General features: G+C 42.9%; 1 protein-coding gene and 1 long non-coding RNA gene across 2 annotated transcripts in view; one reads left to right on the top strand and one right to left on the bottom strand.

The window, feature by feature from the left end:
- GRIN2B (glutamate ionotropic receptor NMDA type subunit 2B) overlaps nucleotides 1-12,742 on the bottom strand; it is a 794,048-nt gene that overhangs the window by 393,760 nt on the left and 387,546 nt on the right. The gene's annotated exons all lie outside the window — the stretch shown is intronic.
- On the top strand, nucleotides 4,808-10,279 carry LOC141157202 (uncharacterized). The gene is made up of 3 exons (XR_012247755.1): nucleotides 4,808-5,067; nucleotides 8,578-8,753; nucleotides 10,044-10,279. It is a non-coding gene; the product is annotated as an uncharacterized lncRNA (long non-coding RNA).

Raw genomic sequence — 12,742 nt, 5'->3', positions numbered from 1 at the left:
TTCCAAAGTTTGCCTAACCCTGAAACTACACCTTAGATGAAGGAACGCCAACATTGCTACCATAGTAATAACACAACCATTGGGTTTCATGCACTACACTACATTGTCCCTGGCCTGTTATAGGATGCCATTCTCCATTATCACTGTGATAGACGCAGCCTTGTTTGAAGAAAATAGTAAAAGTGTCAATTCTGGATTCTTTTTTAGATCTGTCTGTTGACGTTATATTCAGATATTCAGTCAAGGGCATTTGGTGAGGGGATTGGTATCCATACAGTTTGATTATTCTATAGTCTTAAAGAAAATCTAGCACAAACCACCCCCTTCATACCTCTATTGATCTACATGGTCATGTTGCCCTATGAAAGATACGGTCATCCACAGCTTTACTGATGCAATCTGTAGCTCCCTGACTGAAAAATTGCTGTTTAAATTCATATGCAAATGAGGCTTAAGTGCTCTGGCTGTGTCAAAGCACTTCCCAAACCTCTGTTTCCCTGTTTCTATTACCCTCCCAGCCCCACCCTCTTCTGCTTGACTGACAGATCACTGGATGACCTGACAGATTCCTTTTACACTACTTATAATAATTTGGATTTGGATTGTATCAAAATTATGAGATATAAGTGTGAAAATATGATTTTTTTCTTGATAAATTTCTCCATTCCTATATATATATATGATTTATCAACTGTAGCTCTTTCATTCCAGTTTCTTTGGAGAGGAGGTTTGTATGGAGTCAGAGACGTAATCTCATTTTGTATGTGGGTGCAAACCTCATGGATTGCTAGGCAACGAGTTTTAGTTCTTTGTACTGTTTGGGAACATAGCACAGCCCATGTGTTCACAGTTGGACACACATTCTGTTTTTTAAGCAATGGAAATAATAGCTGGATGAGCAGAAATTGTACTGTAGTCAGGTCTATTGGTGATTTAATGATGAACTTGCATGAATCTGCATAGGCATTAGCTTGCATGTACTGCATAGTCATCTAACATGTCATTAAATTGGCTAAAACATTTAACAATGTAAAACAAACAAGCGCTATGATTCCTTTTTTTTCAGAGAAAAAAAAAAGAATCCATAGGATATAGTTTCCATTTAGCTGTATTTCTTCAGCCTCTGCAAGCTCTGTGTGTATGCAGTGACTCAGTTTAACCCTTTATAAGCAGCTATGACCTATTCTAGCAAATTAACTCTTTATGAGCAGCTATGTCCTCCTCCAGCAGATTTACTATTTAAAAGCAATTATGTCCTCCTCTAACAGATGTGGAGAAAGTTTATTGACATTGGCTCATTATTATAAGAGGCCTACGTGAGGAAAGATGAACTTAAATAGAAAAAAAAAGAAAGAAGGAAATAAACAGTGTGCTTCATAGTGCTGGAGACATACTGTCAGGTAATGCACTCACCTTGGTTAGTTGTGCATATGTCAGGCACACCTCTATTGCAGGTACTCAGCTGCTGCTACTTCTTTACAGCCAGTTGGCTAGACCACCATAATATCAGTAAGAAAATTTACAAATAAAATAAAGAAATTGCTGCCGATTAATAGCAGGTACCGTATACGAAAAAGCTTTCAGAAACACTGAATGTTTATTGCTGTTAAAACAATAAATTATGTGGCAAATAAAAAGCATCGGGTTTCTACATCTCAATGATGTCTTCCTCAGTCCAAGTGTGTGTAAGGGTATGAAAGAGACTGTCGTGTACCTACCCCTGAAGACAACAGTTGTAAAGTGTGTACTGTGACATGCGGCTTGATTGCGGTTTATGGTGTAATGTAAAATGCAATATGTTATAAGTACTGGTGCTGCTGTGTGGTTACTGTATTTGTAATGCCTAGAGTAGCTCTATACACTCAACTCAGGTTTAGGGAAAGAATAGGATATAAGTTAGTATTGAGGTAGTGAATAGTTAGGAACTTTAAGACCCAGAATAGTTACAGATAGATTAAGATAGGTAGTGGTGGGCCTATTAGTGTGTTAGTATAAGTATTGTTAGTATAGTGTTAATGTAGGAAAGTAATGCAAGCTGTGTGCTGGAATGTAGGTGAAAGGTTAGACTGTTCCAGCAACAGACTGCAGGAACAGATACAGTTAAATGTTTGGGACCAGCCCAGCATGGGAGGGAGAGGTCAAGCAAGAAGGGGATTCATTTCCTGGTTTAGTCAGTCTAAGTTAGTGAGAGGTTCGTGTCATGTTCAGATTGAAATGGCAGTGGGCTGGAGGCACATGGAGCACATAGTCAGCATGAGGTTGTCCAGAATTTCCTGCTGACACTGTTGTAGCACCTGAGGCCTACTGCACAAACTAGGCATTGGGAAGTGTGCCTTAATCCCTTCCATACAGAGGAAGCTGTACGGGGAACCATGTGAGGGAAACATAGCGGGTCTCTGGAGTGCTGTGGGGTCGGACAGGAAATTCCTGAGGCTCACAAAAGGATCAAACATAGGGATAATCCGAGCTGAACGTAAGTAGAAGCTTGAAATGTGCTGTGTTGATGAAACTGGAACTAGAGGATGCTGTCCCTGACACTACATGTTAAAAAATGTTATATCTTAACTGTCCAGTAAAGTTGAATTTGTTATAAAAAACCGGGTGTCCCCTTATGTGTATGCGGCTGTTCCTGGACCAAAGGACGTGGATGCATCGAGGCCTCCAACCTGAAAGTGAGTACGCTGCATTGTACACAGCACAACATTGGTGGACTGGGACTTAAATTAAAGCAATGTCGACTACATGATAATAATCCATAAGATGTTAGTAATATATTGCTTTACAAAGCTAAAAAACAACAACAAAGGAGAGAGTGGGTGTGTGTATGGGGCTGGAGACAGACAGTAACATTGTGGTTTTGGACCGGTAACCATAAAGATGTCAGAAAAACAGAATTTGCACCAATTGTAGATTGCACATGGGCAATGCAAGTGAGCTGAGCATACAGGATGAAAACAGGGTTTAGATATTATAAAACAAATTTAAGCGTAGGACAGGCAACCCCAAAATCCATTTGTGTTCAGACGAGCCTCGTTGTCATCTACTCATCATTCAGTCTTTATCGACCCCAGACCTAGAGACCTATCTGTCACGGGTGTGTCAGAGGTGACAGACAGTCGTCTTGCAATTGGTTGCAGGAGATCTCTACGTTTGGCATTACAGACATCTTCTTAGAGGCTGGCTGTCTCTAGGACCCAGCAACTACCTCCCTCTGGCTAATAAGCTCCCTGGCCTGGGTGTATAAATACCTGGTGTGTCTGAGAGGGAGGTGCCGGCGATATTCATTACTACTTGTGAGGCTTTAGCAAGAGCTACGTCCTTTCTGGTGCTTGAGGACGTGTGCACATTTGTTTGGAGTCGTCTAAAGCTAAGCAATTCTCCTCTGCTTGTCTACCCTTGTTGTCTATAGAGTTTAGTGAAGATCAACAAGTGCTCATCGCCTCCCTTCCCTAGCCTTAGCCATGCGCCAGGGAAAGTCAGGGCGAGGCACGCGTGCGGCGATTGGTGAAGAGCCTATATAGGGACAGTAGTTGAGACAGGGTGACACTAGACCAGAGTAGGAGGTCTCCATGCCCCCTTTTCCCTAGTGTCTGGGCTCCCTTTCCCTTTTCCCTCTGTGTTGCACTAAGTCTTTCCCACACCTTGCATGACACTATCTCAGAAGTCAGACCCAAATCCAGTTTCTATCCCTTACATCACAATGGTCCAGCAGATGAAACCTTCTCCAGCCTGGTCATAAATGACAAACATAAGTTGGAAAAATCCATCAAACACAATACATTTCACACTCACTAAGCAACATGCCATTTAGTCCCTCTCTAATAACACCAATCTAGTTATATGGGCAACAGACAAGGTGGCGGCATTATCCTCCAGGATAAAAAAAATGACAATCTGGCTGATGATAACTGTATTCTTTCAGACCAAGAAGTCTATGATCAACTTGACTATTACCCACTCAAGGAATATACCAAATATTATAAAACACCTACCCGATGAATAGAGCCTCCTTTCAAGAATACAAAAAAGAAGGCTCTTTCCTCCTTAATAAGTTGAAAGTTCTTTTATCATCTTCCCTAAGATACATACTGTAAGTGATTTTCCAATCTGCCGAACCAGTCCAGTTATTTCTGGCACTGGCTCTTTAACAAGTAATTTGTCACACAACATGGATTTGATCTACAGAGATGGGTGCTATCCCTTCCACCTTATCTAATAGACCCCACATAACTTTTCAATACTTTACTTCTACTTGGCTTGGACATTCTGGCAAATGCTACTTTTCTCACAGCATACTGTATGTAAATGCTTTATACTTTAACCCACCAGCAAGGTTTACAAGCTGTTAACCATTTTCTATCTCTCAAGACGGAAATGCTCGTTGCATAATGTGATTTTTTTTCCTTCAAGCCATTGAATTCAACCTCTACAATAAAATACTTAAATTAAATTCACAACTATACAAGCAAACCTGTGGCAGTTCAGTGGGCAATCGTTTTGTACCATCATTTGCCAACCTCTACATGGACAATTTTGAACAGCACTATATCTAATCAAATAATTGTAAGGGGGATGGACGCCACCACCCCTTTAAGAAGGACTTTTCTCTGTTATTATTCCCACGTGCAGCAGTAGTTGTCCCTGTGTGAGTGTAATGTCTAATGTAATGTTGATGCTTTTATGTGTTCTCCCTGTATTGTACAGTGCAGTAGTTGCCTAGTGACAGCAGCATGGCAGAACTGGCCGGGGAGAGCAGCATAGCAGGGAGGAGCAGAGGCAGTGAGCTTAGAGACAGGAAGTCAAGGAGCAGTGTCCGGGCGGCCATGCCCAGGACAAGGTGTTAGAGAAGAGCTCCAGAGAAAGGGAGCTTGTGTGAAGACGGGGGTGTCCCCGCAAAGAAGGAGTCGAGGCAGTGGGGGCCGTAAGCCCACGAGAGAGGACCTGCTCGTGACAGGTCGGGACCGAGGACAGGTCGAAGCAGTGGGGCCGTAAGCCCATGAGTAAGGACCAGTGATAGTGTAAATGCACTCAGAGAAGAGGCCAGTACATGAGACATCAAGGGTCCAGGTGAGTACCAGAGAGTCCGGCAGCCAGAGACCTGAGCCAGGGTTAGAAGGTGCGCGGATCCGAGGACAGAGACTAGGCACTAAGCAGAGTGCGGCAGCCATAGACCCAGGCCAGGGTTAGAAGGTGCGGATCTGAGGACAAAGACTAGGCACTAAGCAGAGTCCAGCAGCCATATACCCAGGCCAGGGTTAGAAGGTGCGCGGGAGAGAGAGGGAGTGCCGACAGCCCTCAGCAGGAGCTGAGGACCGAACAGAGGCTGTGGAAAAGAGATGTACATATATATCTATATCCGAGCAGCACAGCGAGAGAGAACAGGGACTGTGGAAAAAGGGATAGCAGCCTTATCCGAGTAGCACAGCTTCCCTAGGACAAGCGGCAACCAGGACAGAGGGTGTACTGAAGGTGAAAGTCTGCCTGCTGTGATAAACTGAGTCGGAAGGTACAGAAACGGCTTACTGTCCCTGCATAAGACCTGGGCCTGAGAATATCTGCTGCATCAGCCTGTACACTGCAATCTGTCAGTAAAGTTGGTTTTATTTAAAAGCACTGACTCTATCCGTGTATTCATGTGCGAGGTGCCGGGGTGCTCGCTGAAGGTTGCTCAGTAGACTCGCCCACGACTACCAACCCATGCCACCTCGTTACACTATCCTCTCAGCCAAAACATCATACTCTTCCGTCATTACATTGATGACCTATTTTTCTTATGGCAAGGTAATGATAATGAAGCAAAACTATTTATCAATTAATCATAATATATTTGCTATTTCATTCTTGTATCATTTTTCTCTACTTCCACCATTGATTTCTTGGATATGACAATCTCCATCAATAGCAACAAGCAGATTAAAACTAGCGCATTCTGTCGATGTAAAGAGTTATTTGGGTTATAATAGTTCTCTCCACCCACTCTGGCTATAAGAAGTCCTTTTTGGTCATAACCAGCAGATAAGAAAGAACTGCAACAATAATTTTATGTTTTACAAACAGGTGAAGATTCTCAAGACTTGCATTAAGCAAAAAAAGCTATCTAAATTTATTGAAGTAGCATATTGCAGAATCATACAACTCACTCAGTCCCAATGTCTTACAACTATTCCCTCACCCCAGGACAAGAGGCCACAACACATAGAGCTTAACACATGGTCTATAACTTACCATACTTAGAGTAACTGGCCACAATCCATCACCAGTACTGCATCAACACTTTGCAGCCCCACCCTCTGCAACCTTCTATAGAGCCCCAACATTAGCTTTGCCTTCAAGGGCAGGGCTAACATTGTTAAGGCCCCGTCACACTTAGCGACGCTGCAACGATCCCGACAACGATACGACCTGTCAGGGATCGTTGCTGCGTCGCTATGTGGTCGCTGGTGAGCTGTCAAACAGGCAGGCTCACCAACGATCAGGGGAGCAGTGACATCGTGGAAAGAATCTTTCCACGATGTCCTGTTCCTGGTTACGAGCCTGCTGAAGCAGGAGCAGGCTGGTAACTATGGTAAACATCGGGTTACTAGGGGCACACGCGCTCCTAGTAACCCATTGTTTATCATGGTTACCACTCTGCTACAGTGAGCGGGAGGTTACCGCTCACTTTAGCAGGCTCGTAACCATGATAAACAACGGGTTACTAGGTGCGCGTGTGCCCCTAGTAACCCGATGTTTACCATAGTTACCAGCCTGATCGCTGCTCCCGCTGGTCACACACAGCGATGTGTGCTGACCTGCGGGAGAGCAACGACCAAAAAATGGTCCAGGACACTTTGCAGCGATCAGCGACCTCACAGCAGGGGCCTGATCGTTGCAAAGTGTCACACATAGCGACATCACTGGTGAGGTCGCTGTTGCGTCACCAAAACCGTGACACAGCAGCGATCTCGCTATGTGAGACGGGACTGAGCAGCACATGCAAGGCCTCTTCACCTTGCAAAACACACAGACAAAGTGAGACAGGCGCAGCTGCCTTAAATCAGCCCTTCCAAGACCTGGACTGGGGGTAAGTGAGCAGCAGTCCCCCCCCCCCAGTTCTTTCAGCTGCTCTTAAAACCTGGACCCATAATCCGGGCCCATTAACTCCCTCTCAGCACTATGTGTGCTGGAGCCTGCTTCTCCAGGTCCTACATCACTGAGGCTTGGCACCTCGGGGATACATACCTCCCATCCACAACCTGTCCAGCTGCCACCTTACACTATGTACAGAAGTTTCCCTTGGGCCTGAACAAGTGCAGATTTATGAGCTTAAACATCCCATCCACATTAATAGGTGTGATTTGCACACAGGCACATAATTCTTGTTTGACTTTATATTTATCCGTTCACATAATACAAGGCTCATCTTTTCACGTTTTGCACCTCTGCCTATGAATCTGGATATTTGCACTAAATTTAAAGCACATTTCAAAATAATTAAAGTACTAATCAGGATGAACAACAAAATTGCTTGTTTAAAATCCCATGTCTCTGCTTTCTTTTCATGCAGTTATGCCTCCGGCTGCCAGCTATATTGATTTCTATTGAAATCCTAGTAAGAGGAAAAGCTGGTAAATTTTTCCCTCTTGGTGTCATTATTTAACTTCACTTCCAACTTCCACAGGATTTTTTTTAAATAGAATGCTAGTTACCTTATGCTGCTTGGTGGAAAAATATAAATCTGGTACGGAAGCCACATTGTGTTCCACATTCTGTAGATCTACAGTTGGCTCAATTAAAGGCAACCTGTCACCAGGTCATCCTGTAAGGCAAAAAAAAGCACCTTCTATTATACTCCCCTAAGGAGCGGTCGTGTCTGATGGAAGTGTCTGGTCTTGATCCAGCGCCTCTTCTCTTCTTGTGATATCGTCCTTCTTACATCCTAAGTCATCCACACAGGGTTCCCCTTCACACTCCTATGCCTGCGCACTTCTCGCTGCCCTGTCGAGAATAGATCAAAGTACTGTGATGCGCATGCGCAGGTACTCTTTAGCCTTTCCCCGCGCATGCGCAGAACAGTACTTTGCTCTGCACTCGTCAGGGTGGAGAGAAATGCACCCATGTAAAAGCGAGAAAGGGAACACTGTGTGGATGACGTAGGACGCGTCATCCACACAAAGCAGAGAAGGAGGACGCTGCCATTAACAAGATAGCTTTTTTTTTATTCTTTATGGGAGAAATTGAGTTTGCATACTTTTTTCCCAAAAAAGCATTGCCAATAAGGACTCCATAAAAATCAGACCTCCTTAAGAAGTGCCAACCATATTCCCTCATTCGAGATACATGAAAAATCTTCACAGGGCCCACCTACAAACAACACTTATAGCATATGTCTACTTTCCAATGGTTAATAGGTCATTTGTCAATCAACGCGAGATAAGACGTAGACTAGCAATGTGCTGTAAAGTAGGGTGTGTGCACACGGTGGCGTTTTCAGGCGGATTACGGTAAGCGTTATAAAGAATGAACATATGCTCAGTAATGTCCAATAACTTGTTCTGCGTATGATCTGTCTTTTGTAACGTCCTTTAAAAACTTCAGGCTATGAAAATGGTCAAAAGTAATGAGCAGTCCATTCTTCTGAGGACTTCCACCTGGAAACTACCACTATGTTATATATGGAAATACAATAAAAAAAGCTTGATAAAAGGCATCAAAGAAGACACTTCTACAAAAACACCGCCAGCGTTTTCCTAACAGCTTAAAAAATGATGAAGGTATGCCGGCATCTATAAGACACCGTGTATATGTACCCCAAGGTTCTGTTTGCAAAACCTTGAAAAGAATACAAACTTTGACCCGCATGATGATCTGGTACACTAGTGTGAGATACTACTGTATAGCCCTAGGCATATCCATAAAACATAATTGACTTTCATATGATATTTTAACATTTATAGCAACATGTTTATATCAACCTCCATCTTAGAACTAATACAGAAATCTGTGCACTTGACTGCATAGTAAAAGTTAAGAGATGTACAGAACTGCTCAATCAAATTAAAAGGAATCTGTCAGCAAGTTTTTGTCATTTATTTTGAGAGCAGCATGATACAGGGGCATAGAGCCTGTTCCCGGAGATGTGATACTTGCTCAGCATCTTCCCGTAGTTTCAATACAATCAGTGTTTTATCATCAGGAGATTATCATTGCCTGACTAGGTCTCACATGCCAGCCAGTCCAGTTAGTGTTTGTAACCCCGCCCCCACCACTGATTGGCAGCTTGCTGAAAGTGCACAGTGTACACAGGAAGCTGCCAATGAGTGGCGCTATACACAGCTCAGCATTCTACATCTACAGCAGAGAAAACAGGGATTCTATCAAAACTGCACCAAGCAGTCCAGTAAGGGAAGAGTCACACAGCCGTATAACTCTCATGAGGATTGCAACGCGATGCTTGGACTGGCTGTTGGCTGTCCGAATCCCATTATATATTTCTATGCAGCTGTCAATCTCGGGTTTGTAGAGCCGCTGGCCAGTCCGAGCATTGCGTTGCGATCCCCATCCGAGTTATACTGCCATCTGACTTTTCCCTTAGTGACACATATCTGGAATCAGGCTCTCTGACTCTACATCATGCTGCTCTCAGATTACGTAGCAAAAACCTGCTGACAGATTCCCTTTAAAGATTTCCTCCTCTAAGGTTAGATTTTGGTTTTAATACAACCAGATGACAATAAACCAGTAGCATTTTTGTGACTCCCAATATAACTTTGATGCTTCAGGTAGTGAAATAGGGGAAGCAGAACATATTTCTCAAGGAAATAATTGGAGGTTCTGCATATGAGTCAGGAGTCGGATTCTCTGGGGAGTTTCGGTCAATTTCTATAAATGAACTCTTAAGGTGTCTCTGCGCTCTTCACCCGGTGGATTTTTCTAATATGGAAACTTCCCCCAGGCTGGCAGTTTCTTGAACTACTGTAGAAAAACTCATTGACCAAAGAAAAAAGGAACGTCTTGTTGAGGTCCTATAAAGGACTTCATATTACCATTTGTCCTGCTTTTAGATCCCCTGTGAACTGTTCTCTTTTGCCATCCGTCTCAACGACCTAAAAAATGAGATCCTGACAAGACTGTGCTTGAGAAACAGAAAAAGCTGCAGACAAGTCTCCTGTGAGATATAAACTGTAATTTTAATGAAGGCTACAAAGGAACTGACAATTTTTCAATTCAGAGAAAGAACACCTCTGTCAAGGAGGCAAGCCAGCAACACCCGCAGCGATGTGCTACAGGACCGTACATTGATCAGTTGAGGCTGGCTCCTTTATACATCTGTTAATGATTATGTGTAACGGAATTAATTATTAATGAACTGGTAATGTGGGACCAAGTCACGCTGACGTCTATAAATACGGTCTCATCTCCATGTAGTGTTGAGGTACGGTAGATTGTAAGCAATACACTAGCTGAGAGTTGTATTTCTTTTCTATTTCCAGGACAAAGAGGTTAGCAAAATACCGAGCACCTCCGAGTTTGGTTCTTTAAATAGCTGCTTATGCCAATGCAAAGTGTCACAAATGGAAGATTGTGCAGCCTTTCTACCCTGGCAGTCGGAAGGTGCGCATGGCTATTTATAGAGAAGTAGCTGCCCACAGGGCTCCAAGCACAAATGCAGCTTCTTCTGATACTTCTTGATGAACTTTTCTGAGCCAAATCCAGGAGTAAATCCATAAAGCGGGAAGAAATAAAGGAACGACTGATACTTCTTTCTTTTTGTAAAACAAAACGTAAAAATCTGGCGGAAAATAAGAAATCTTGGTTCCCAAATTTAGGAGGAGAAGGGGGTTGCGTCTTATAATCTGAAGGTACAGTATTTTCACCTGGCTGGTGGCAGCAGCGGTGGAGCGGGGTCACAGCTTCAGGAAGTCGGCGGCAGGACGATGCTGCGGGCCCCGTCCTCTCAGAAGATGTTGGCGGAGGTCTTCTCTCCTGTACATATCCCTGTGGTGGGCTTTGGAAAAATGGCTTGAGCAGATCGAGATCTCGGGAGGAGAGATCTCAGGAGACGAGTTCTCATCTCTCGAGATCTCAATCTGCGCATGTGCTGCCTCCAGTGGCCATTTTCAAAAAGCCCACAGCAGGAATATGTACAGGAAAGGAGACCTCCGCTAACATCTTCTGAGAGGATGGGGCACGCAGCATTGCCCAACTCCTGCCGCCACCGCCAACCTCCTGTTGCAGTAACCTTGACTCCTGTGACCCTGCTCCATCGCCCCTCAGGTAAGCTACCGATAAAAAGGATTATAAGGTGCACTATTTTATTTAAAAAAATCTTTTTTCCTATTTTCCAACCCAAAATTTGGGGTGTTTCTTATAAACCGATGCATCTTATAATCCGCAAAATACGGTATTTCATGTGATACACCTATACACAATTAATTACAATATGTAGCTTAATATATAAAATAAAATACATTATTATATGACTTTATCACTGGTGTATACAATATGTGGAGCATATTTTTGCTATATAAATTATATTCTTGTCACTAAAGCACTTTATGTATTTAACTATATTTAATTATTGTCAATTGTGGAACGCTGTAATTGTTGCACTATTTAAGTTACTTTGTACACCAGAACACTGCTTGAAAAAGGTTGCATAATAAATCACCTTATTTTATTTCTTGGAGTACTACCAATTTTTAATATTAGGCACAAAATCAATTATTTTCTGCATATCAGGAGTACCCATATCACACCGGGTGGTGGTAGCTTGGGGACAGTCATAAATGTCAGAATAGAATGATGGCATATTCCAACTTTCCTTCAGTCTATCAGAACGAGATGACGTGACCCATCATGACAGACCACATTTTAGTCACCGACTATGTGGATAACTATGCGGATAAAAAGAAAGCACTAGAAACTGGCAGAAGTTATAGGAACAGGCAGAAGCTCCAGACTCAGGCAGAAGCTCCAGACTCAGGCAGAAGCTCCAGACTCAGGCAGAAGCTCCAGACTCAGGCAGAAGCTCCAGACTCAGGCAGAAGCTCCAGACTCAGGCAGAAGCTCCAGACTCAGGCAGAAGCTCCAGACTCAGGCAGAAGAGCAAAAACAGAAAAAAAACAACCCACCAGATTCAGCTCCTGGATCATAAGTAGACCCAGATCTTTATCCAATATGCTAATAAGTATCATGCATGTTTCCTTTATAAAAACTATCATACTTCATATATCACCATACATGTCCTAACCCATTGTGTTTGCATATACCCTAACCATTTATGTGCTACTCTAATAACCCTAACTGGGTTTGTGTTGCACGCCTGAGTCCCCTTAGAGACAGGCATAGTCAATACTGTCAAGTGGAGGGGAGTACGCTTGTGTATGCATACAGTATGCATGTCTTTATAAGTGGGTGGGTGAAGGTACTTTTACTGGTGTTTTCATATATTGTAAATATGTATAAATTATTATACAGATATCATATTGATTAGCATGTGCTAATATTGGACTGTTTTATATGTTGTGATGAAACTGTGTGAGGTCAGCCAATAAACCTGTTATATAACATAAAGTGTTGGGAACAAGTGCATTCACATATAACAAAATGCTAGGAAATAGAAATATTTTAACACAAGAAAAAAGGAGGGAAACCAGGTAATCCACTCTGAAACTAATAAAGTGAGAGGTTATTAGTAAAACATAATAATCAAATAAGCCCCAACATTTGCAAAGGGTGAGATACGTCTTTATTTATTGCT

This window comes from Phyllobates terribilis, unplaced genomic scaffold (genome assembly GCF_046119375.1).
Source record: "Phyllobates terribilis strain yellow unplaced genomic scaffold, ASM4611937v1 Scaffold_8__6_contigs__length_399053987, whole genome shotgun sequence".
Lineage (NCBI taxonomy): Eukaryota > Metazoa > Chordata > Amphibia > Anura > Dendrobatidae > Phyllobates > Phyllobates terribilis.
The sequence above is the reverse complement of the archived record's forward strand: the minus strand, read 5'-3'. Positions and strand labels throughout refer to the sequence as shown.